The following is a 26,621-nucleotide window of genomic DNA, read 5'->3' as shown; positions in this document are numbered from 1 at the left end:
CGTCCTTGCCCATTCCCTCCCAGTGGAAGGACTTCCCCAACCGGTCTTTGGTTCTGTTCACCCCAGAATGGCCACTGGGATGATCATGGGCTAAGCTCAAGAGCTTTACCCGATACTTAGTGGGAACTACCAACTGCCTTTGAGGAGGCCAGTCTTCCTGGTGCCCACCAGAAAGAGTCTCCTTGTATAAAAGTCCTTGTTCTACAACAAACCGGGATCGGTTAGAAGAGCTGAGAGGCGGTGGGGTGCTCCGCGCCGCCGCCCAAGCTTTCTGAAGGCTGTCATCTGCTTCCTGCTCGGCCTGGAACTGTTCCCTTGATGCTGGAGACATCAGTTCCTCCTTGGACTGTGGACTGGGGCTTGGTCCCTCTGGAAGTGATGCAGGTTCTGGGGCTGTTTCCATTGACTGTGAACCGCTGTCCGCTGGTGTACTATGTGGTAACTCAGGCTCTGGCTGAGCCTCTTGGGTAGGGTTATCTGCTGCTTCTGCCAGTTCAGGCTCGCTGGTGCCCTCTGGCATTGGAGTTGTAGACGGGTTTGCAAGCGCTGGACTCAGGGCTGGCAATGGTTCTGGTGCTGGTTGCGTTGCCAGTTCCGGTTCTGGGACTGGCTTTGGCTGGGTCTCTGGGATTGGATCCACTACGGCTGTTGCAGTCGTTGGCAGAGGATCCAGTTCCACCACCTTTGTCTGGGTCTCCGGTAACACAGACGGGGCCCTGGTGGACGGCTCAGGAACAGGGATGGGGGTGAAAGCTTGCTTAGCCTGGCTGCGGGTGACTATTCCCACCCTCTTGGCTACCTTCACATGGTTGGCCAAATCTTCCCCCAGCAGCATGGGAATGGGATAATTGTCATAGACTGCAAAAGTCCACATTCCTGACCAGCCCTTGTACTGGACATGCAACGTGGCTGTAGGCAAGGTTACAGATTGTGACACGAAGGGTTGAATTGTCACTGTAGCCTCTGGGTTGATGAGTTTGGGGTCCACTAGGGATTGGTGGATAGTTGACACTTGAGCCCCAGTGTCCCTCCAAGCGGTAACCTTCCTTCCGCCCACTCTCAAGGTTTCCCTTCGCTCCGAGGGTATGAGAGAGGCATCTGGGTTTGGGGATCTTTGGTGTGATTGGGGTGTAATGAACTGTAATCGGTTGGGGTTCTTGGGGCAGTGAGCCTTTATATGTCCCAGTCCATTACATTTAAAACATCGCCCTGCTAAGGTATCACCGGGACGAGGTTGGTTGGTGGAGACTGGTGTGGTGGGGTGAGAAGGCGTCTGGGGTTTCCCTTGGGATGTGGGTGGGGCCTTGGGTTGTTCCCGGTGGTAAGGTTTTGTTTCGGCTTGCCCCTTCTGATATTCGCTCCAACTGCTACTAGTTTTTTTCTTTTCTGCCACCTCCACCCATTGGGCTCCAATCTCCCCCGCCTCAGTTACAGTTTTGGGCTTCCTATCTAGGATGTACCTTTCTATTTCCTCAGGAACACCCTCTAAAAACTGCTCCATTTTTACTAGGGAAAGCAGATCTTCCAGAGATTTAACATTTGCTCCTGATACCCAGGCATCACAATTTTTGTCAATGTGGTAGGCATGACGGGTAAATGACACATCCGGTTTCCACTTTAGGGCTCTGAACCGCCGACGGGCATGCTCGGGTGTTAGCCCCATTCTGAGTCTGGCCTTGTTTTTAAAAAGTTCATAACTGTTCATGTGTTCCTTAGGCATTTCAGCCGCCACCTCTGCTAAGGGTCCACTGAGCTGCGGCCTCAGCTCTACCATGTACTGGTCTGCAGTGATGCTGTATCCAAGGCAGGCCCTTTTAAAATTTTCTAAGAAGGCCTCAGTATCATCGCCTGCCTTGTAGATGGGGAATCTTCTGGGATGGGAAGTGGTACCTGGAGGCGGGTTGTTAGCATTGGCTGGTGCATCCTGCTTAGCCTTTGCTACTTCCAGTTCATGCTTCCTTTCTTTTTCTCTCTCCTCCATCTCTTTTTCTTTCAGCTCCATCTCTCTCTTGTGGGCCTCCTCTTTGGCTTTTTCTTCTCTTTCTCTCTGCTCTGTCTCGAGTTTTGTTAATTGAAGCAGTCTCTGATGTTTTCTTTCATTTTCTTCTGCTTCTAGTTTGGCCAGTTCTATTTTGTTAGCTACTTCTTTGGTAGTCATTTTCCTGTTTTCTTGTGCTGGGTAACCCCCTTTGCAGTTGACAAACTGGGAAGCTCTCAGCTCTGGCTGCTGCAGAGTTAACAGTAACTTTCTAACTAGCTACTCCCGAGGATGTAAAAAGAAAAAAAAAAACAATTCAGCTTGTAAATACCTTTTACCAGTCATTTGCTAATTGAACCCTTCTCTTAACAAAGGACCTGTAAAAAAAACTTAACACCTCTGCCTTCAGGCAAGGAGAGATAAGATATGCATCTATCTACTTCCAGCTCGGCTTTCCAAGCAGCTAGAAGGAAAAAAAAATCTCACTGGCTTTTGGGTTTAAAATGATCCCACCGCTATTCACCATGTCAGGACTGAGATCCCCACTTTGAACTTTAGGGTACAAATGTAGGGGCCTGCGTGAAAAACTTCTAAGCTTAACTACCAGCTTAGCTCTGGTTCGGCTGCCACCATCAATGGATTCCCTCCCTGGGAAGCCTTGAAAAACCCTCACCAAATCCCTGGTGAAAACAAATCCAAAACCCCTTGGATCTTAAAACAAGGAGAAATTAACCATTCCCCTCCTTCCTCCCACCAACTCCTGGTGAATCAGTTCCAACCCCCCCCTGGGATCTACAACAGGGAGAAATTAACCATCCCCCCTCCTTCCTCCCACCAACTCCTGGTGAATCAAGATCCAAAACCCCTTTGGATCTAAAACAAGGAAAAATCAATCAGGTTCTTAAAAAGAAGGTTTTTAATTAAAGAAAAAGGTAAAAATCATCTCTGTAAAATCAGTATGGAAATTAACCTTACAGGGTAATCAAACTTAAAGAGCTCAGAGGACTCCCCTCTAGTCTCAGGTTCAAAGTACAGCAAACAAAGATAAACACTCTAGTAAAAGGTACATTTACAAGTTGAGAAAAACAAAGGAAAACTAACACGCCTTGCCTGGCTATTTACTTACAAGTTTGAAATAGGAGAGGCTTGTTTAGAAAGATGTGGAGAACCTGGATTGATGTCTGGTCCCTCTCAGTCCCCGAGAACGAACACACTCCCAAACAAAGAACACAAACAAAAGCCTTCCCCCCCCAAGATTTGGTGCCACAAGTACTCCTGTTCTTCTTTTTTCAAGATTTGAAAGTATCTTGTCCCCTTATTGGTCCTTTAGGTCAGATGCCAGCCAGGTTACCTGAGCTTCTTAACCCTTTACAGGGAAAAGGATTTTGGAGTCTCTGGCCAGGAGGGATTTATAGTACTGTACACAGGACAGCTATTACCCTTCCCTTTATAGTTATGACAAAGATGAAGGGAGAAAGCTCAAACACCTCTTGCTGCAGCTGTTTCAGTCTGTCTGGCTGCAGCCCAACGAAGTATCTGGGTTCAGGTTAACTTATCAGGGCTTTTTGTGCCAGAAGCCACTTTTTCTTTGAGAGTTTAGGTGGTAGAGAATACACCAAATCTGTAGGAAGACCTTACATTCTCTGAGCTCACCCACGCCCCTAGATTTCTGTTGCCCCAATATGAAATGAGAAAACAAACCCACTGAGGCAGATGAGAGAGCCAAATGAGAGAGTTGTCTTTATATAGGTACCATGTTCTCTCAGGATTCAGACAAGTTACACAACATCCGAAGAAGTGGGCTGTAGTCCACGAAAGCTTATGCTCTAATAAATTTGTTAGTCTCTAAGGTGCCACAAGTACTCCTGTTCTTTTTACAACTGGTATGGGCTCTGCTCTGGCTCTTATGTACAGCTCTTACAGCGCAAAGTGAACTAAAAAATGCCCTAAGTGGATAGCAGAGGATTCCCTTGACAATGAGGAATCATGTACTGGCATAGCCATCTCTATGCCACCATCCTCCCCTGACCCTGCTGCATATGCTCCAGCAGTTCCCATGGGGGGTCATGACAAGATAGCATTCTCTTGAGCATTCCCTGAAGCTTCTTTCAGCTGCTGAGGACAGTGCCAGTTGAAAACTGGCCCCAGGAATTGGATGCCACAAATGGCTCCCTTTCAGCAGCCCTTTCAGCTGTGCCCAGCCCTTTATCCATGGATTAGATCTACAGACAAGATTAGGGAGCTCTGTCAACACTTGCTCCTGAATCTGAATACTGTGGCTCAGGACCACTGGCTTGCATATGAGCAGACTTCAAAGCGAGGATGATTTAGCCTGGAATGAAGGCAGAGGGAGGAGGGGCCTGATTGAGGTGTTATAATTGCAGAGGATATAGGGAAGTCTCCTCGCTTCCTCTTCTTTACCCTGCCCCCTAACCTGTGAGAACAAGAGGGTCACTCAGCAAAATTAAAAGGCAGGAAATTTAGAATAAGAGGAAGGAAATAATCAGAGAAACCCAAGAAACCAAAATTCAGATTCAGTTTGGGATTTCACACTCTGCAAAGTTTAGGGGTGACTGGATCTGAAGTCCAAGTTCAATTCAATAGAATTCAGCTATAAAATTGAAATCCAGGTTTGGACTCCAAATCTCATCCTACACCCCCCAAAATTCTGATCTGAAGTTTTGGTCCATGCTTAGAAATAATACTTCACACTGTGTATTGTTAACCTGTGGAACTTGCTATTGCAGGAGATCATCAAGTTGGCTAATCTAATGACAGTGAAAAACCTTTCCAATTATGCAGCCTAATATCTAATAAAATGTCATGCTTCAAGGCACTAACTGACTACTACAGAAATCAGGAAGGAATTACCTGCTCCCCACATAAAGCAATGCACAATTGGCTAGTTTCATCATTATGGGTATTTTCACTTTACTCTGAAGGACTAGTCATTAGCTACTCATTCTGAAATATCTCTAGATGAACCAATGGTCTGGTCTGTAATTGTGGCTTGAATGAGTGTTATGGCTCACAGTATGAATACAGTGCTGATTAGCTTCATGATTTGTTTTACCAATTTGGCTGCATCTTCCATAGGAGAGAGTGAAAAGAACGGAACTGTTAAGATTAGAGAGGAGACAGATAAGATGCAGGTATATAAAATGATGAATGGTATTGAGATGGTAAACTGGGCACTCCTAATTCACCCTTCCTGATAATAAAAGAACAAGGGGACATTTGATTAAGGTGAAGTGTCATTTATCACTGATAAAAGGGAAGCATATTTTTACACACCTCAGAATTAAACTTAAAGGTTTAACGAGACTTGAAAAGTGCTCAGATGCCATGGTGATGAAGTGTCTGGAATTGGCCCTTACTGGAAACAGAATACAGGACTTGGTGAACCACTGGTCTGATCCAGTATGGCAATTAAAAAAAAGAAAAAGTTCCTGAGCACAATTGGCATCAAACCCATTCCTGTAACAAATACAGACGCCTGGCTTGAAATGAATGCCAGCTGCCAATATCTTGCTGGCATCAGCAGATAGCCTCAGAGATGACGAAGGAAGAGGTGGGGCCAATTCTCAGCACTGTACAAATATTTGCCTAACACACCAGTCACACTAGGAAACAGACACAAAGCAATTATAAGTTACTTGAGTCAGCAGTTTCCTTGCTATGTAATTTGTATTTCTATGGCTCACTAAGACCCCAGGCAGTGGGAAATGCCTGGGAAGTGACTGAGAAAATAATGAGATCAAAATCCCTACCCTCTCCTCCCTTGGAGAAAGCTCTAGGTCTTCCCTTGGATTTCCCAGTTTCACCTAAAAAGGGCCAGCCTTTCCCTTGGGATTTCACACCTTAGAGAAGAAACTGACTTTTCCCCTGGAGTTCTTGTTGCCTCTTGGAGAAATGGGAAGCATGGAGGGTGAGATTGGAAGGTGTAAAACAGATGGGCGAAGGGGAAAGACCGGGCAGACAGAGTGGTACATTGATTGTAACCCCCAACCAGATTTGCAAAGTCCAGCTGATGGCATAGAATATCTACCCTATTCTCATGGGTGGTGCATGAACCCCCCATTCAGGGAGGCTAGCCCCCCTGCTCCACCCCTTCCACCTGCTGGGGCCAGAGGAGCCCTGAGCCCCACACTGTGGCCGGAGCCGCCCCAAGCCCCAGCTGCCTGGAGGAGTCCCGAGCCAAAGAGGAAGCAATTCAGGGCTCTGCTCTCTCACTGGATCATTTGAGTATCACCCACTGATGGGTGGAAGCTCCATGCCCACTGTGCTTGAAGGACCAAGCCCTCAGTGTTTCAAATTGCTTCTGGCTCATGCAGGAAGATGCACTGGGTGGACACTTAAGGGAAGTAACTGAGCCATTGGCACTATTGTTAGTGTAGGCCTCAGCTGGAAACAAGTATTCCAATGTCAGACCAGCCATCTAAATAACAGCGGTACCTGCGGCTTCCAGCATTTGAGTCCCTTCATCCTCCATACTGAGGTGTGACATGGTGTAGGACCAATGATGCAACATGAGGATGCAGCAAAGAGAAGGCAAAGGGAGGTGAGGAAGGGCGAAACGGACACACACAGGAGAAAGCAAGTGAGGAGAAGATGGTCACTTGTGTTCTGGAGTATTTAGCAGTAGGGCAGGTACTTCTGTTGGACATGCCAGTGTAGGTGCACATGTGGGCAAACCAGTATTGCAGGGCCAGCTTTATGATTAGTGAAGACCCCAGAAAGAACCCAGGGGCGGAACTGGGCCTTGTGCATCACCGCTTCTCCAGTCTGGCTGCTGGAGGATGACTGTGTGGGGAGTGAATACCTCTGTCATTGGTGTGACGGGGGAGCTGAAACATGAATTGCTGATGTTACTTGAGTCTGTGTGCTTAAGACCAGCTCTGGACTAGTAACAACTAATTGCACCTAGTGAGACCCCACTTCCAAGCCAGTAGCCACTATTCACAAACTGATCTGCATCCCTACTCTGCACCCGTAGACACAGGGGCCAAATAAAGCAGGGGGTGCAAATAGTAGGTTTAGACATTGGATGTGAGGCCATCAGAAAATGGACGTAGCCTACAAACCAAGGGGCCAGAAAGAGAGGTAAGGAATATAAAGAACACCTTGCTGTTAGTTATGGTAAGAGAAAGAAGGATGCCCCTCTCCTTATACTAGGTCTGGTTAGGGCCCAGGCTCTCTCTCCCTCTGAACGATGGCTGTTCCGATAAGCCAGTCTCTCGGAAGTGGCAAGGTCAGCAAACACAAGACAGACAAAGAGAGAGAGAAAGAGAAGGTCTCTCATGTCTCATTCAACAGCAGGTGCGCCAGCTGAACAATTCAGCTTAAGCCCTCCTACAGAGCTAACAGTCCAAGAGCCAGAAATAATGACATACTAGAAGCTATCAGGCTTCAGGTTAGGAACATGATAGGAGCTGCCATATCTATTCAAACATTAGGTCCATCAAGTCCATTGTCCTGCCTGTGGCCCCAGGCAGCACTGATGTTTCAATTAGCCACGTAATGCACCTGGCCAATTGTGCAGGGGAAAATCCTAGAGCCTGTCCCCACTCCCTCAGATGATCAGTTTACACTCAAAAGGATGAGAATTGACTCCCCTTGTGTCATTACTGTCGCTTGCTTAGCCACAAATGCTATTAATGCCAATAAATTATCCAGTCCTCATGATTAAGGCTGCGAGTTTGTCACGGATTCCGGGACCTCCGTGACTTCTGCAGAGGCTGGTGCAGCTGGCCTGGGGGCTGCCTGAGAAGCTCAGGTGGCCCCCAAGCCAGCCACACCGGCCTCTGCTGGGATAGTATCGGGCCACGGCACTTCCCTTTCTCCCCCTGCAGCAGCAGGAGTTTGGGTGTGGGATGGGGCTCAGGCGCGAGAGAGGGTGAGGGCTCTGGGCAGCGCTTAACTTGGAGGGGCTCCCCAGAAGCAGTGACATCCCTCAGCTCCTAAATGGAGGCGTGGCCAGGCAGCTCTGTGCACTGCCTCCACTTGCAGGCACCGTCCCCGCAACTCCCATTGGCTGTGGTTCCCAGCCAATGGGAGCTGCGGAGCCAGCGCTCGGGGCGGAGGCATCACACACAGCTGCCTGGCCATGCCTCTGCCTAGGAGCTGTGGGAGGGGGATGTCGCCGCTTCCAGGCAGGCGCAGAGCCAGGTAGGGAGCCTGCCAGCCCTGCCAACTGCCTCCCCAGCACCAGCGAGGGTCACGGGCTGAGCACTGCCCCCCGCCCTCTCCAGCACCAGCGGGGGGTCCCAGGCCGCCCCTCCCAGCACCGATGGTGCCCCCTAGGCACCCCTCCTTTCCGCCAAGATTTAGTTAGGAGTATATAGTACAAGTCATGGACAGGTCACGGGCCGTGAATTTTTGTTTACTGACCATGACCTGTCCATGACTTTTACTAAAAATACCCATGCCCAAAACGTAGTCTTAATCATGATAAATTATTTGATTTAACAGCTTCCTGCGGCAGTGAAGTCCATAGGCTGGTTTCACAGGAGGTATACAATCATAGAAGTGAAGTGCTAGATCGGACCTTGAGAGATCATCTAGTTCATCGCCCTGCTCTGAGGCAGGATTAAGCATACCTAGGCCATCCTTAGACCATGTGGAAGCATTTCCTTTTGATTTTAGTGTCCCACACTGTTCTCATGTTATAGGGACCAGGTTAGAAAAAAAAAAAAAAGGGCAGACAAGGCTGATGAAAGGAGAAGACTACTGCACCAGCAGTTTTATCCTCAGACAGTCTGCAAGCGAGGGCCAAAGCTTGCAGGCACTTAACACATATTGAATGCTTTCGCTGGAAGGACTGCTTAGTTCTAGGGTAAAAGGGGGCTTCTGTCTTCAGAACCATCCACTGAACATGGGCTTCCCAACATTGCTGCACCAAGGACTTTAACTCTGTCCTTGATGGACTTACCCCATAACGATTCTGACCTTCTCCACGCTGGTCCAGCAATAAGACACTAAACACACCTCCCAATGAGTGTCATACAGAATGAGGAAAGGTATCAAGAAGAGAATATACCGGGGCCTTGTGTACATTGCAGTTACAAACATATTAGGCTCTGTCCTAATCTTGTTACAACAAGGCTGGGTTTCTATGTGTTGACCTGAACAAACTGTGTTATAGCCAAGTTAACCTTGAGGGTTATAGCACAGTGCCCTTCATATAGCTATAACATGATGTGATCTGACCTACACAGACAAAAATCAAAGCAAAACTGGTGTAACTAGGTTCCCAAACCTGGTTGTAATCGTAGCATAGACAAGGCCAGAGAGGGAAAGAATACAAGGAGCATGAGATATGGATGGAGAAGGATTACAGAGAGAATGTGTTCCAGTTTGTCACTCTTGCCGGGTGCTTAGCCCTTGCAGGTATCTATGATGGATCCTTGTGGTCCTCACTCGTTGCAGTGTCTATCACACACCCTGAGGCACAGGTCCCATTTAGCTTTGCATCAAGTACGTAAACTCTAAATGAAGGACTCCCATACTGAATACCCTCCTGCCATTAAAAAAACATCTACACCAATGCTGAAACCTGCTAAATGTTGTGATTCAATTGCATTCCACTTCTAACAACACTCCTGTCCGAGCAGCCAAGCCAGTACCACACACTTTCCAAGTATCATTAAAGGGTGCACGAGAGAAATAGGCCTGAGAAGCCTGCATGGTTGTTTGGAACAGTGCTGGGCAGAACGTGACATAGGTGCTCAGTTCACTGGAGGAAGGAACTATTTTCAGTGTTTCACATACACACACCACGCCTTGATTGGTTACAGATGTTAACTGAAAAACATTCCCCTAGCAAATGTACTGACCCAACCTCACATCACACCACGCATGCAGTGGGCAGGAGAACATGCACTAACTTACTTCTACAGCACTCACCGACTAATCCAGACTGACCTATGTCATTACACAAAAGGAACGCAGATCTTAAATTACAGTAATCTTCCTAAAGACACACAGATGTGGTGGAATGATCAGGAAAAATGAAATGGCATTCAGTGATTTCTGGCTATACACCACGGGTGAAGTTTAAGTTAGGTGACGGAGAAGAGGGAGGAGTTGTTTTATACATAAATGAGACCATAGATACTGTGATAAATGGGGGGTGGGGGGGGAGTTCCCTTTTATGGACACCCAGCCAGCCAGTAGCTATAAAATCCCTCTTAGTAGCTGTTCTCCAATTGCTCTAACTGTAAAGGGTTAAAAAGTCTCACTGCTATGCATAGGTAAAAGGAAGTGAGTGGACACCTGGCCAAAAGAGCCAATGGGAAGGCTAGAACTTTAAAATGGCGAAAAGAGTCTCCTTTTGTCTGTCTCTGTTTGTTCTCCCGGGGAGAGACAGACAGGGCAACAGCTATGCTATAAGAAGCTTGGGCGAGGCATGAAAAATCATCGGTATCATACCTAGAAACTACTCATTTAAAACCCCAGATATGTAAGTAGATCAGGAAATGTCTAGGAAGATGCAATTAGGTTTATCCCTTTTATTTCTTTATGGCTTGTGGATTCCTCTGTGCTAACCCCGGGTGCTTTTGTTTTGCTTGTAACCTTTAAACTGGACCTCAAGAAAGCTATTCTTGGTGCTTAATCCTTGTAGTTGCTCTTTTAAAATCTAGCAGTAACCTGAGTTCCCACATGTATTTTCTTTCCTTTTTTTGTTTAATAAAATTTACCTTTTTTAAGAACAAAATTGGATTTTTGTGTCGTAAGAGGTTTGTGCATGTTGTTTAATTAGCTGGTGGCAACAGCTGATTTCCTCCCCCCCCCCTTTCTCAGCTCTTCCCTGAAGGGGGGGTGAACGGGTTTGAGGGTACCCTACAGGAAGGAATTCCCAAAGGCGTCTTCCTGGGCTCTCAAAGGGGTTCTACACTTGGGTGGTGGCAGCATATACCAATCCAAGGTCAGAGAAAAGTTGTAACCTTGGAAATAATACAAGCCTAGAGTGGCAAGTATTAATTTTTAAGAGTCCTTGCGGGCCCTCACCTTCTGCACTCTAAGTGCCAGAGTGGGGAATTAGCCTTAACAGATACGATCAAAAAATCACTCCAGGGTGGAGATGGCTGTGATATGGATTCTATGTGATTACAAATTCCAGTTAATAAAATCTACAGGCACAAAGGAGTGAACCCATGCCCCCAGATCAGAATCAGAGTGACAGTCATGTTTACAGAGATTCAAGAAGTTGCAAAATCGGCTTAGACTACAAGGAAATCAGCGGAAACCCTCCCATTTCTGCTGTGCACAGGATTCTGCAAACCCCCTTGTTGGTCTTGCTCATGCAAAGATCGCAAGTTGTAAACAGTTTGCGTTTGTGCAAACACAAATCCCTCCATTCGACTAAGCTCAAACACCTGCATTCATGGGTCTGGTTCATTTCTTGCAAGTTTGCAGGATCCCAATGCCTGTGAATTTGAGAGAGTCTGTAGGATACTTCTGTCATAACTATAAAGGGAAGGGTAATAGCTGTCCTGTGTACAGTACTATAAATCCCTCCTGGCCAGAGACTCCAAAATCCTTTTCCCTGTAAAGGGTTAAGAAGCTCAGGTAACCTGGCTGGCATCTGACCTAAAGGACCAATAAGGGGACAAGATACTTTCAAATCTTGGGGGGGGAAGGTTTTTGTTTGTGTTCTTTGTTTGGGAGTGTGTTCGTTCTCCGGGAATGAGAGGGACCAGACATCAATCCAGGTTCTCCACATCTTTCTAAACAAGCCTCTCCTATTTCAAACTTGTAAGTAAATAGCCAGGCAAGGCGTGTTAGTTTTCCTTTGTTTTTCTCAACTTGTAAATGTACCTTTTACTAGAGTGTTTATCTTTGTTTGCTGTACTTTGAACCTGAGACTAGAGGGGAGTCCTCTGAGCTCTTTAAGTTTGATTACCCTGTAAGGTTAATTTCCATACTGATTTTACAGAGATGATTTTTACCTTTTTCTTTAATTAAAAACCTTCTTTTTAAGAACCTGATTGATTTTTCCTTGTTTTAGATCCAAAGGGGTTTTGGATCTTGATTCACCAGGAGTTGGTGGGAGGAAGGAGGGGGGATGGTTAATTTCTCCCTGTTGTAGATCCCAGGGGGGGGTTGGAACTGATTCACCAGGAGTTGGTGGGAGGAAGGAGGGGAATGGTTAATTTCTCCTTGTTTTAAGATCCAAGGGGTTTTGGATTTGTTTTCACCAGGGATTTGGTGAGGGTTTTTCAAGGCTTCCCAGGGAGGGAATCCATTGATGGTGGCAGCCGAACCAGAGCTAAGCTGGTAGTTAAGCTTAGAAGTTTTTCACGCAGGCCCCTACATTTGTACCCTAAAGTTCAAAGTGGGGATCTCAGTCCTGACAACTTCCATTGTTAATGCATAACCGAACTATTACTAAAAGCAGACTAGGGTACTGCATGTAGGAATAAAGGTGATTAAAAAAAAAACGAGCTTTAAACAAACAATATACACAGGCAGCATCAGTTCCAGAGTTACACTCCAGTCTACTCCCCAGGTGGGAGCTCACTGTTGTTATTATGTAGCAATAGAGAACACATAAGTGTAGAAAAGAGACCAAAGATGGCCCAGTGGGTAGAGCCCTAGTTTGGGCTGTAGAAAACCTAGATTCAATTCCTGAGCTATCAAAAAAATTCCTTAGTGTTTGTGTGTGTCAGTTCTCAATCTATAAAATGGGGATAAGAGCATCTACCATATAGGGGTACTGTGAGGTTAAAGATTCTGAGACATGAGGATGATGGAGTCTGACCTCAATGTATGAGGATTCAGGAAATGTTATAGCAAACATATATTTGCAAGGTCAGACCAATGCAAGAACTGCACACACAGTTACACATGGGACAGACAAGATTGTCCATGACCATCACAGGCTGTTGGGTTCTTACTTCGTGCTGTTCACCTTTTTCACATAAGGTGTTAATGTGCCTTGCTTCAAAACAGTTAATAGCAATGTGACAAACCTACTCTGTCATGGGCTGTTGCTTCCTAATTGCTGGGGTCAACCTGATATGCTTTCAAGTTTGACTTCAGTGTGCCTTTATAACGTTTGTACTGGCTACCAGGAGACCTGGTGCCCACCTGACCAAAAACATGACCTTGGGTATCCTCAAATCAGCCATATGAACGAGATGCTCAGACCAATGTAGCTGAGTTTTTACGAGCATGCTTTGAATGCCAGACATCTGACAATGATTAAGGATTATGATATTGGGAATCCTGCCCCCACTGTGTAACCCTGCAAACAGACCAAAGCCAGCACATATGGAACTGATCAAGTTTCTTAATGTGGTGCCACACGAGGCACTCAGGTACTACGGTGATGGGGGGCTTTACAAGATAGAGACAGAGCATCCAAGCTGAGCACTGCTGTCAATCACAGCTCCACTGGGTTACAGTGATCATTGCATAGGAAGGATAATAGCATTCCTATTAGGGGCCTCTCCAGCAAGAGGGAACTATACAAGTTCATGGAGGATAGGTCCATCAGTGGCTATTAGCCAAGATGGGCAGGGATGATGTCCCTAGCCTCTGTTTGCCAGCAGCTGGGAATGGGCAATGGGATGGTTCAGTTGATGATTACCTGTTCTGTTCATTGCCTCTGGGGCACCTGGCATCAGCCACTGTCGGAAGACAGGATACTGGGCTAGATGGACCTTTGGTTTGACCCAGTATGGCCATTCTTATGTAACGTTAGGGGTGAAATTCATCCCTATTCAAAAGGACTTCTGAACCACTTAAGTCTCCAAACCAGCAGCGCCTCTGCACATGGGTGAATTTCACATTGAAGGAGTAGAATCCAAAACTAGGAAAAAATACTCAATGGGAGATTGAAGGGCGAAGTAGAGTCTATAAATGTAAAACCCACTGAACATTTAAGAACCTCACACTATTTTCATTATTATTGGCATTCAATTTGAATTAGAAGTGCAAATGGTTTAAGTAGCTCTGAGCACAAACAAAACAAACAAACAAAAACATACCACACCAAAAAGAGGAAGTAAAATCTGCCTGGAGAAATATAGGAATTTGTTTGTTTTTGTATAGAAATTCATAAAAAAGTGGAAATCCTGTCAAACACCATGAACATAATTGAAACCCAGATTGTGTAAGATCAGGATGGAAATGAAATGTAAAAAGAGAAAAGGTGACAAATGAAGAAATAACCCAAGATATTTAGGCTGGCATTTTAAAAAGGTGTTAGGCAGCTACCTCATGGTATAAGAACTTCTAAAGAACAGAATAATCCTTTAAGACTGCAATAAACTGACCTTTTCCTCAGTTCACAGAGGACTCACTGCCACACCCTGAGTCTTTTTCCAGATGGTTTAAATTTCACAACATAGACATAATTAACAAAACCAGTTCCACAGCTTATCATGGGCTACAGCTGTCAGGGGATTTTCCCCTTTACCTCTCATCCTTCTTGCTTCAGAGTTTCCTGCAGGAATCTTCCATGCTTTGTTCACTGAGAACTACCACCTAGGGCTTTCTCCATGGAAGCCTTTTTTCCCTTGCAGGTTCCCACTGCCTCCCATCCTTGGGGACTCTGGCAGCCTCTCCCAGGGAACTTCCACCTATTGCTATTCTTGTAGCTCTCTATGGGTATGTCTACACTATGAAATTAGATCAATTTTATAGAAGTAGATTTTTAGAAATCGATTTTATACAGTCGATTGTGTATGTCCACACTAAGTGCATTAAGTCGGCGGAGTGTGTCCTTACTACCATGGCTAGCATCGACTTATGAAGTGGTGCACTGTGGGTAGCTATCCCACAGTTCCCACAGTCTCCACCACCCATTGGAATTCTGGGTTAAGCTCCCAATGCCTGATGGGACAAAAACATTGTTACGGGTGGTTTCGGGTACATGTCGTCATTTGCCCCTCCCTCCGTGAAAGCAACGTCAATCGTTTCGCGCCTTTTTTCCGTGCAGACACCATACCATGGCAAGCGTGCAGCCTGCTCAGCTCAGCTCACCGACACCGCCGCTGTTGTGTTCTGGGTGCTGCTGTCAGCAGACGGTGCAGTAGGACTGCTAACCGTCATCATACACTGCTTCCGCTGCAACTCTGCTTTGCTGATCTTGTCTCAATAGAGAATTTCTCCATGTTGTCTGTCACGTACTCCTGGGTACATGTGTTCTTCCTCGGGAAATGTGTGTGGTGCTAACCGTCGTCCTCCACCACTTCCGCTGCAACTCTGCTCTCCTGATGCCATGACTCCACCTCGCAGGTCCTCTTGTCCTGTATAAATATCTATTCTCGTGGCCTCCGTCATCATCCACCGCTTCCGCTGCAACTCTGCTCTCCTGCAGGCGCCATACCACGACAAGCATGGAACCCGCTCAGATCACCGTCACCACTGCTGTTGTGAGCATTGTAAACACCTCACATATTATCCTGCAGTATGTGCAGAACCTGCAAAAGCAGGCGAGGAGGTGACGACAGCGCGATCACGATAGTGAGGAGGACACGGGCACAGACTTATCTCAAAGCACGGGCCCTGGTAATTTGGACATCATGGTGGTAATGGGGCAGGTTCCTGCCGTGGAACGCCAATTCTAGACCTGGGAAACAAGCACAGACTGGTGGGACTGCACAGTGTTGCAGGTCTGGGATGATTCCCAGTGCTATGAAACTTTCGCATGTGTAAGGGCACTTTCATGGAACATTGTGACTTGCTTTCCCCTGCCCTGAAGCACAAGAATACTAAGATGAGAGCAGCCCTCACCGTTGAGAAGTGAGTGGCGATAGCCCTCTGGAAGCTTGTAACGCCAGACAGCTACCGATCAGTCGGGAATCAATTTGGAGTGGGTAAATCTACCATGGGGGCTGCTGTGATCCAAGTAGCCAAAGCAATCACTGAGCTGCTGCTATCAAGGGTAGTGACTGTGGGAAATGCGCAGGTCATAGTGGAGGCTTTGCTGCAATGGAGTTCCCTAAATGTGGTGGGGCAATAGATGGAACGCATATCCCTATCTTGGGACCGGACCACCTTGGCAGCCAGTACATAAACCAGGGGTCGGCAACGTTCAGCATGCGGCTCGCCAGGTATGGTAGGGGCAGGGCAAGGGCGTTCGGTTTTATGCAATTAAAAAGTTGGCAACCCTATACCCCACTATTAACTTCTCCCCACTGTGAGAAGCTACTGTTCTTTGAAATCATCTGATTTCTGTAATGGGGTGTCACCATGCAGTGTAGTGTGTGAATAGTTACCTTAACCCCACCCTTCCTGGTATTTTGATGTTTTGTTTTTTCTTGTACCAGTAATTGTCTTGCAAGGGGATCTTAACTCCACATTTCCTGACAATGTTTGTCAGTGTTTGAGTTTTGGGAATCAAACATTCTCATTCTGGAAGGGAATGAGGAGCACAGGGCACTGCTGGGTGCCAACAACCTTAACTCCATGTTAACAAAGGTTTTTTTGCATGTGATTTAGCCAGTTTTTAACCTCTGACAATATTTCCCATTGTATCCTTGGATATTTATTTTCTTTAATAACAGGCTTATATGAGGGTCTTTATTAAAAGCTTTGTGCAAATCCGAGTAAACTGTGTCCACTGGGTCAGCATTCTCTACTAACTTTTCCAAAGCATCACCACAGGTTAGAGAGGCACAATTTCTCCCCACATAAGCTGTTCTGCTTTTACCCTATCAGGTTCTACTTCTCTGAGGGTTATACTCATTTGTCTTTCCTGCCTTTGGGAACAGTTACTTCTTAATATTGCTTTTCCTCCTTGGTATCACTGCTATTTCACATTTGATCTCCCTGAGAACTCTCAGATAAGAACCATCTGGTCCTACATCTTGAGAGTCTCAAGTTTCTTCTTAACTTCCTTCTTCAAGAGTTCAGTCTATGTCAGGGTAGCATTCTTGGTTTCCCATACGAAGTGTCCTCAGAAGAGGAGTTTCTCCATCGTCTCAAATAATATTGAATGAGGAAAATAATTTAGGCTTGAAAGGAATAGATTTTTAATCTGTAAAGGTCAGTAAACATCCATTACACCATACGCATACAAACCCATGAAACAATATTTCCATTGATGATAATCAAAGTTTACTGATAGGCAAAGCAAGAAAAATGTTGTTTGAGAAGTTATTAGAGTTTGATTTAAGGATATTTACTTCATATATTTTGACATATGATGTTAGAATTTGTGTTTTAACAAAGCTTTACATTTATAAAGCTTTAAATTTTTGAATTTCAACTTCTACTGTCATTAAATAAGCACTCTCTGCCCCCCCCCAATTTCCCTCAACTGTGAAATTTTAAATTGATAAAAATTGAAAAATGCTTAAAATAAACGGATATTATCTATCAAAATTATAAAAAAGTAAAAATCTAATTGTGCCATAATTGTGGAAAGCCTAAAAATAATGTATTTAACCCCTAACAAACTCCTTACCCTCATTAATTTCCCTCTTTGCCCCTCAGCCTCATAAAGCCATGCCACGCCACATAGAGCCTTCTCACCTATTCAGAGTGATCATGTGTTCCAGGTATGTGTCCCTGTTCTCAGATCTTGATCTTGTCAGTGTCACAGAAAAGCCCACACTAGTGACTGCTCTCTCCTTGCCCTTTACTGATACACAGATCATCCTAGATGTGTTTCTCTTGAACTGGAGTGTACAGTATCCAATTCTGGGCACCCCGTCTTAGGAAAGATGGGGACAAAGTGGAGAGCAACACAAATGAAAAAGGTTGGAAAAATCTGACCTACAAAGGAAGGTTAAAAAACAACAACTGGGCATGTTTAGTCTTGAGGGGGGAAAAGGCTGAGGGGGGACCTGACAACAGTCTTCAAATATGCTAAGGGCTGTTATAAAGAGTACTGTGATAAATTGTTTTTCATGTCCACTGAAAGTAGGACAAGAAGTAATGGGATAAATCTCCAAGGGAGATGTAGGTTACATATTAGGAAAAACTTTCTAACTATAAGGATAGTTAAAGCTCTGGAATAAGCTTCCAAGGGAGGTTGTGGAACCTCCAATCATTAGAGGTTTTTAATAACCGGTTGGACAAACCCCTGTCAGGGATGGTCTACGTTTATTTGGTCCTGTCTCAGCACAAGGGACTGGACTTGATGTCTTCTCAAGTTTCCTTTCAGCCCTACATTTCTATGATTCTATAATTCTTTTAGGCTGGGTGACTGACTCCTTCAAGATGGAGCAGGGCTAGCGCACCTGTGATGGGTCAGCTGACCTCAGGTTTAAAAAAGGGCACCAGGGGCTAGAGGGGGAGAAATCTAGTGAGATGGAGATGTGGTGAGTTAGCCCTGGTCTACACTACGAGTTTAGGTCGATTTTAACAGCGTTAGGTTGATTTAACCCTGCACCTGTCCACATGACCAAGCCTGTTTTGTTGATGTAAAGGGCTCTTAAAATCGATTTCTGTACTCCTCCACGGCGAGGGGTTTAGCGCTAAAATTCGCTGGGTCGAATTTGGGGTAGTGTGGATGCAATTCGACGGTATTGGCCTCCGGGAGCTATCCCAGAGTGCTCCATTGTGACCGCTCTGGACACTGACAGCATTCTCAACACAGATGCACTGGCCAGGTAGACAGGAAAACCCCCGGGAACTTTTGAATTTCATTTCCTGTTTGGCCAGCGTGGTATCTAATCAGCACGGGTGACCATGCAGAGCTAATCAGCAGGGTGACCATGCAGTCCCAGAATCGCAAAAGAGCTCCAGCATGGACCGAACGGGAGGTACTGGATCTGATCGTTGTATGGGGAGAAGAATCCGTGCAGGCAGAACTCCGTTCCAAAAGACGAAATGCCAATATATTTGCCAAAATCTCCAAGGGCATGATGGACAGAGGCTACAACAGGGACACACAGCAGTGCCGTGTGAAAATTAAGGAGGTCAGGCCTATCGAAAAAACAAAGGAGGCAAACGGTTGCTCCGGGTCAGAGCCCAATGCATGTCACTTCTATGATGAGTTGCATGCAATTCTAGGGGTGGCCCCTACCACTACCCCACCACTATCCGTGGACACCTGCAAGGGGGGAGTCTCACGCAACAGGGATGAGGATTTTATGGATGAGGAAGATGAGGAGGTTGAGGATAGCACACAGCAGGCAAGAGGAGAATCCCTTCTCCTCGGCAGCCAGGAACTGTTCATCACCCTGGAGCCAATACCCTCCCAAGGCAGGCTCCCGGACTATGAAGCCGGAGAAGCACTTCTGGTGAGTGTACCTTTGTAAATATAATGCAGGGTTTAAAAGTAAGCGTGTTTAATGATTGATTTGCCCTGAAGACCTAGGATGAATTTGCGGACAGTATAGCTACTGGAAAAGTCTGTTAATGTGTCTGGGAATGGAGCTGAAATCCTCCAGGGACATCTCCATGAAGCTCTCCTGGAGCTACTCTAAAAGCCTTTGCAGAAGGTTTCTGGGGAGGGCTGCCTTATTCCATCCTTCATGGTAGGACAGTTTACCACGCCAAGCCAGTAGCAAGTAGTCTGGAATCATTGCAGAACAAAGTGTTGCAGCGAATGGGCCCAGGCTTTGGTGGCGTTCAAGCAACATCCGTTCTTTATCTCTCTGTGTTAGCCTCAGGAGAGTGATATCATTCATGGTCACCTAGTTGAAATACGGAAAATTTGTTTAAGGGGACATTCAGAGGTGCCCGTTCCTCCTGGGCTGTTGGTCTTTGGCTGAAAATAAATCATCCCCACTGTTAGCCACGCGGTGAGGGGAGGCCCGTTCATGCTGAGCTGTTCGCGTTTGGCTGACAGGGATCTTCCCTGATACTAGCCGTGTGGTAGCGGGGGCGGGGAGATGAAGCGATCATCCCAGAGAATTGGGGGCAGGGGGTTTGGTGGTGCTGCACATTCACCCTAAAACCACAGCCCCTCCTTTTAAATGGCCAACCCAAGGGGCTTTGCTTGGTATGGGAAAGGAGGGTGCTGCTGTTTGAAACCATTCCCACATGTTATGAAGGTTGAAGAAGCCGAAACCTTTTGCCTTACCATGGATGCCTGCAAGCCAAATTCTGTTGCCCAGCCAAGCATGTGTGATATCTCACACCAAACCGGCAGGCACTCAATATAAAAAGCAAAATGTGAACTTGTACCAAAAGCACATGTGAATCCCTTGATTCAGTGTGAAATAGTCTTCCTTTTGTTCTCTAAAATGTATCTTTTTAAATACTACTCTCCCTTTTTTTCCCTCCCGCAGCTACAAATGTTTCTATGCTCCTCCTATCATCTCCGTCCCAGAGGGTAGCGCAGATTAGAAGGTGAAAAAAATGCACTTGCGACGACATGTTCTCAGAGCTCATGCAGTCTTCCCGCACTGAAAGGACTCAGCAGAATGTGTGGAGGGAAACAATGGCAGAGTCCAGGAAAGCGTTAAATGAACGCGATGAGAGGAGGCAAGGTGCAATGCTGAGGCTAATGGGGGAGCAAACTGACATGCTCAGGCATCTGGTGGAGCTGCAGGAAAGGCAGCAGGAGCACAGACTGCTGCTGCAGCCCCTGTATAACCACCTGCCCTCCTCCCCAAGTTCCATATCCTCCTCACCAAGACGTCCAAGAACGCTGGGGGGGGAGGGGGGGAGGAAGGCTACGGCACCCAGCCACTCCACCGCAGAGGATTGCCCAAGCAACAGAAGGCTGGCATTCAATAAGTTTTGAACTGTAGTGTGGCCTTGTCCTTCCCTCCTCCCTTCATCCAGCACCCTACCCGGTGCTCCCCTCCTCACCCACTGCTCCTGGGCTTTTTGCCCTATTTGTGTGATGAATGAATAAAGAATGCATGATTTTGAAACAGTAATGACTTTATTGCCTCTGAAAGCGGTGATTGAAGTGGGGACGTCGGTTGGCTTACAGGGAAGTAGAGTCAACCAAGGTGGTGGGTTTTCATCAAGGAGAAACAAAGAGAACTGTCACACTGTAGCCTGGCCAGTCATGAAACTGGTTTTCAAAGCTTCTCTGATGCGCAGGGTGCCCTGCTGTGCTCTTCTAATCACCCTGGTGTCTGGCTGTGAGTAATCGGCCGCCAGGCAGTTTGCCTCAACCTCCCACCCCACCATAACGTCTCCCCCTTACTCTCACAGATATTGTAGCACACACAGCAAGCAGCAATAACAATGGGAATATTGGTTTTGCTGAGCTCTAACCGAGTCGGTAAACTGCGCCAGCGAGCTTTTAAACATCCAAATGCATATTCTACCACCATTCTGCACTTGCTCAGCCTGTAGTTGAACTGTTCCTTACTACTGTCCAGGGTGCCTGTGTATGGCTTCATGAGCCATGGCATTAAGGGGTAGGTTGGGTCCCCAAGGATAACTATAGGCATTTCAACATCCCCAACGGTAATTTTCTGGTCTGAGAAGTAAGTTCCTTCCTGCAGCTGTTCAAACAGACCAGAGTTCCTGAAGATGCGAGCATCATGCACCGTTCCCAGCCATCCCACGTTGATGTCGGTGAAACGTCCCTTGTGATCCACCAATGCTTGCAGCACCATTGAAAAGTACCCCTTATAGTTTATGTCAGGGGTCAGCAACGTTCGGCACGCAGATCACCAGGGTAAGCACCCTGGCGGGCCGGGCCAGTTTTATTTACCTGCTGACGTAGCAGGTTTGGCCGATCGTGGCCCCCACTGTCCGCGGTTCGCCGTCCTGGGCCAATGGGGGCGGCGAGAAGCGGCGCAGGCGAGCGATGTGCTGGCCCGGGACGGCGAACCGCGGCCAGTGGGGGCCGCGATCGGCCCAATAAGTCCATTGAAGCCAATGAGAATCTTTCCATTAATTTTAGATGGCTTTGGATCAGGCTCTAAAACTGATACCTCCCTTGAATTCAAACTCCTGGATCCAAACTCACCTCTATGGTTTAGGTTCCAAATTCAAATCAGAAGAAGACTGTTTTCTGGTTTCGGTTTGAATGTGGCCAAACTCTCCCAGAATATTTTAGCATAAAAGAGGGAATCTTATGTCGTCAGTTGTGAGTGCCTGAAGTTGTATCGAAATACCTCCTGAGATTTTGACCCCACCAATTGTGAACCAAAAGTGCCAACCTAAATCTAATCTGGATCCACCTATAAACTCCACCTCTTTAGAAGGAATTATTATCCCAGTCATCAGCATGTAAAACATTGCCTCAAATAGCACCTAGCTATTTGTGCATTTTCATCTCCCTATGAAGCATAAGGTATTAGCCACTGGCAGAGGCAGGTAACCATGCAAGCTGGTTCAGTGGTTTGATCTGCTATAGGAAATCCTATGTTCCTTTGCACTAGCCCTCTTAAAAACATAATAGACCTCTCACACAGCAAGGGAGTCAAGAGCTCTTCCAAACTCATAGACAGATGGCACAGAATCAGAATTCTCACACACAAATTAGGCCGCTCACCCTCCCCATTCCAACACCCTGCCTCAGAGGGAACATACATTCCAAAATGGAAAGGACCACACCGTAGACATTGAGTTCTGGGATCCCTTTACCAGGTTTATTTATATAGCCCTGCGTTGCCATGGAGGAGAACATTATTATGTAAAGGAAACTCTCTTCGTAAAGCTCTTACTCAATGGCAACAGAATGCCAAAACATGAACTTTTTTCATATTGTTATTCCTCCTCCTGCTGTGCTAACTTCCACCTAGCATCCTGCTCGAGGGCTCAAGCCTGCCTGTAAGATACTTATGGCAAAGTTCTTCTTAGGGATGAAACTAATCAGATTCCACAGAAATTACCCTAAAACCTATAGCATTCACTAGATAACTGTCTCCTTTTGATAGGTGTTTTATCCATTCCATAGAAGTGATATAATTCTCTATTAAACTCCATAGGGTGGTTCAAAAAAACCATAATAAAGTTATCACTTTAAATTAAATTCTATTGGAATTTTCCATCTGAAGAGGAAGAGGGTCTCTTATTGTGTGATTCCAGGCCAGTAGGTGCCTAACAGATTCACAGGGCCAGAAGAGACCATTATGATCATCTTCCTATTGACTGTATATCACAGGCCAGAGAATGTCACACACTGCCTCCTACATCAACCCAGTACAAGAGTATTAGGATTAAAACCTTGCAGTGGCACTGCCAGCCTCACTTACTGGCTCTGACAGAGGACATTTACAGCCTCACCTGAGACTTCATCCAAAAGCTGCTTCTGACCTTTATGGAAAAGTCCAATAGATTTTACCAAGAGCATGATCAACTGTCTATAGCAGTGGTTCCCAAACCTGTTCCGCTGCTTATGCAGGGAAAGCCCCTGGCAGGCCGGGCCAGTTTGTTTACCTGCCGCGTCTGCAGGTTCGGCCGATCACAGCTCCCAGTGGCTGCAGTTCGCTGCTCCAGGCCAATGGGAGCTGCTGGAAGTGGCGCGGGCTGAGGGACGTACTGGAGGCTGCTTCCAGCAGCTCCCATTACCCTGGAGCAGTGAACCACGGCCACTGGGAGCCGCGATCGGCCGAACCTGCAGACGCGGCAGGTAAACAAACCGGCCCGGCCTGCCAGGGGCTTTCCCTGCACAAGCAGCGGAACAAATTTGGGAACCATTGGTCTATACAATTCTAGAGCAGGGACATAATTCCCTAAAACATTCTACAGGTCGGTTCTAGAAAGTCTATAGAAAGGAGTCATTCTCTTTTAAATTCTATGGGTTCTTAGAGTAATTTCTAATGAACCCTTTTGATTCTATCCCTGTTCAATTCCACATGACTTTTCCATAAGGGGAAGTTTATAAACCCTTATACAAATTAACCACCCTGTCAATATATCAATTTCTAATTACTTCTGCACAGGCTGAATGAGCAAGAAGGCAGCTAGCCTGTTTACTATCTTTTTCATGTGAACCTCATGGGACAAGTTGTTAACCATCTTTCCCCAAGTGCCAATCAGGTACGCACTCATGAAGCTCCAGGTACTGGAAATGACAGAGCTTCAGACCTCAGTGCTGACTGCCCATAAATGCATGATGTAACTGACATGTTACATATTGTTATATAAAGCAATGAATTCTTATGCTACAACTCTTTCTAGGATGAAGGGTGACTTCATAACTTTCTAATATCCACAAATAGTCCATTGCAGTTTACACAATGATTGCTTGCTAAATCCATTCATGTTCAGCGCACTGACACTCCTAAGTTACTTTGCAGATCCATTCACCACTGAAGGACAAACAGCATTTGTGGGAGTAAACTGTCTCACTCATGTCAATGGGTTGGTAACTCTGAAACCCAACATTTACAATTAAAGAGTGGAAAACTGCCTAAGTGACTTAGGAGCACAAATCCCATTGGAAAGCACTGGGACTTGTGCTCTGAAGTCCCACAGGAGCTTTTGAAAATCCCACCCTAAAATGGCAACATTGTGCTGATTGGTTTACCAGAAGCATCCAGCTACAGTAGCTCTCCCAAAATCCTAAACTACCTGCCAGATCTTTTCAGGTTCCAGGTATCTCAATTGCTCCCTGCCCAGCTGTCAAAATATCCAGCTTCACCCCTGACAACTTTCAGACAGTTATCAGTACAAGAATCTGCAGCATATTAAACACTGAAAATGTGGGGACAGTGTTAAATAAATTTCATTTACTATCAAAATTAATTTCACAAGGGTTACTGGGCTAAGTGTATTATTCTTGTTCTTAATTTATTCATGAAAACCTTTTATTTTTCATTTAATAGAATATCAGGGCTGGAAGAGACCTCAGGAGGTCATCTAGTCTAACCCCCTGCTCAAAGCAGGACCAATCCCCAGACAGATTTTTGCCCCAGACCCCTAAATGGCCCCCTCAAGGATTAAACTCACAGCCATGGGTTTAGCAGGCCAATGCTCAAACCCCTGAGCTATCTCTCCCCCTTCTGCTGCCACAGAATTTTCAGAGTGCCAAGGGACCCAGGAATCTTGTTGTAGAATTTGGGGCCAGCTGGCTGTGGAGTACACAGGGTCTTGCCTATTATATTGTGCAATATATACCGACTACATTACTAAAGCCTACATACAATACCCAAAGTGGTAAAATTATACTATCCCATTACCTGTGAACTTACCCACTCAAAAAAAGTTCAAAATGTGGGTGCAATCCACTACTGTGTGCTAGAAAGTTAAGACAAAATTGTCTGCTTATGTCAGCCCAGATGCATTGCTGGTGTAAACTGGTGTAAGCTCCTTGACTTCAATGGAACTATGCCAATTTAAACCAGCGCAAGATCTGGCTCATATTATGAAATGCATTCGCCACTGCTTCAAGGATTATTCAATGAGTCTCCCTTAGAAATAGATGGTAATTAGAGGTGTACACTACACATCTTATTTCCTGATTTCCCAGATCAGATGTGCTGGTTGATAGAGCTGTATCAGATATTTTCTAAAAATCAGTTTACTTCACAATTGTGACATAAGCCATTATTGATTTCAACAGTATCTCCATTTTGGTGATGAATGGTGCTCCCAGCGCTGCACTATGTGAAAAAAGGTCTGTATAAAATAACCTAATATTCAGACAGCCTAAATGCAGCACAGGTCACGCGCACTACATACATCATGGGCTAAATTCAGAGCTGGTGCGAACTGGTGCTACTTTGTAGAGAGCAGTGGAGATGCACTGGTTCACCACTCCATTAGTTTAGCTGGTGACATTTAGCATATTGATTTTCCAATATCACACAAATTGTTGCTTCAATGAAGACAGTATTTAAACATGGAAAGATAGATATGTAGAGACAAAGACCAGTCATTTCCTCTTGATCCAGTGCCTCTAGTCACATGCTAGAATATGTGGTTCAAAGCAGCGAAACATTACAGAGTATTTGGATACTTGCAAGGATCTCTTGAAGCAAAACTTGCTACAACAATTGACGCTCACAGCCCCTAATATTCTAATGCAACTCCCCCTAGCTGCAGCATAGATATAATTTGTAGATTGTATTAGCACACCCATGCTAGCATTCATCTAGCTAGCACAGCTAAATATAACTGTGGGAATGCGGTTGTGCAGGAGTCAGTGTGGACTGCACACCTGGCCTCCCAGGTATGCATTCGCATTGTTAGCTGTGCTGAAGCCTGAACCCCATTGCTATTTTTAGTGTGCTAGCTAGGTTAAAGCTAGCATGCGTAGGTCTGCACGAGCTGCAAATGACCTCTGGTTTTAATGTAGCTATAGCCCAAGTTTGATACAAAAGGATGCTGGTTTGATGATACTGCTTTCACAGCAGTGAATGCAGTGTCAGTCACTTCAAAGCCAAAGTGATGGGCCTGGTATAAAAATCCACATAGAACAGAAAAGAAATAGAAACTCATTGTGGAATTTAAAAGGTGCTCTGTATCCAGCCATCTAATATACATTCATATACCGGATCTCCTGCACTGGTCAAAATGAAGTGACAAAGCGCGCACAACAGCATCATGTTGCTAGATAGAGGTGTACTACAGCGGTCTGAGCACATGTGTAAGAGCCAGGTAGTTTCAAGTTCCAATCCTAGCTCTGATACAGACTCCCACTTTGCCCCCTTCTACATACAGTTTCCCTTGTGTTAGGAATCTAGTTTTGAATGCAGGTTTTAGAAACATTTTCTGCAATGTGATTATGCTGAAGAGGTGCATAATATTTCAAAACTGGTCAGTACCTAGTCCTGAATGCTTTATAAAAGGTTTCGCCTTTACAAACAAACAAACAAACAAA

The 26,621-nt window shown here is 45.8% G+C and overlaps 1 protein-coding gene across 1 annotated transcript in view; it reads right to left on the bottom strand.

Annotated features, from left to right (window-relative positions):
* The window catches only part of B4GALNT3 (beta-1,4-N-acetyl-galactosaminyltransferase 3), a 124,919-nt gene that overhangs the window by 58,375 nt on the left and 39,923 nt on the right, over positions 1-26,621 (bottom strand). The gene's annotated exons all lie outside the window — the stretch shown is intronic.

This window comes from Malaclemys terrapin, chromosome 1 (assembly GCF_027887155.1).
Source record: "Malaclemys terrapin pileata isolate rMalTer1 chromosome 1, rMalTer1.hap1, whole genome shotgun sequence".
In the NCBI taxonomy this organism is placed as follows: domain Eukaryota; kingdom Metazoa; phylum Chordata; order Testudines; family Emydidae; genus Malaclemys; species Malaclemys terrapin.
Note: the sequence above shows the minus strand (reverse complement) of the source record. Positions and strands in the feature narration are given on the sequence as shown.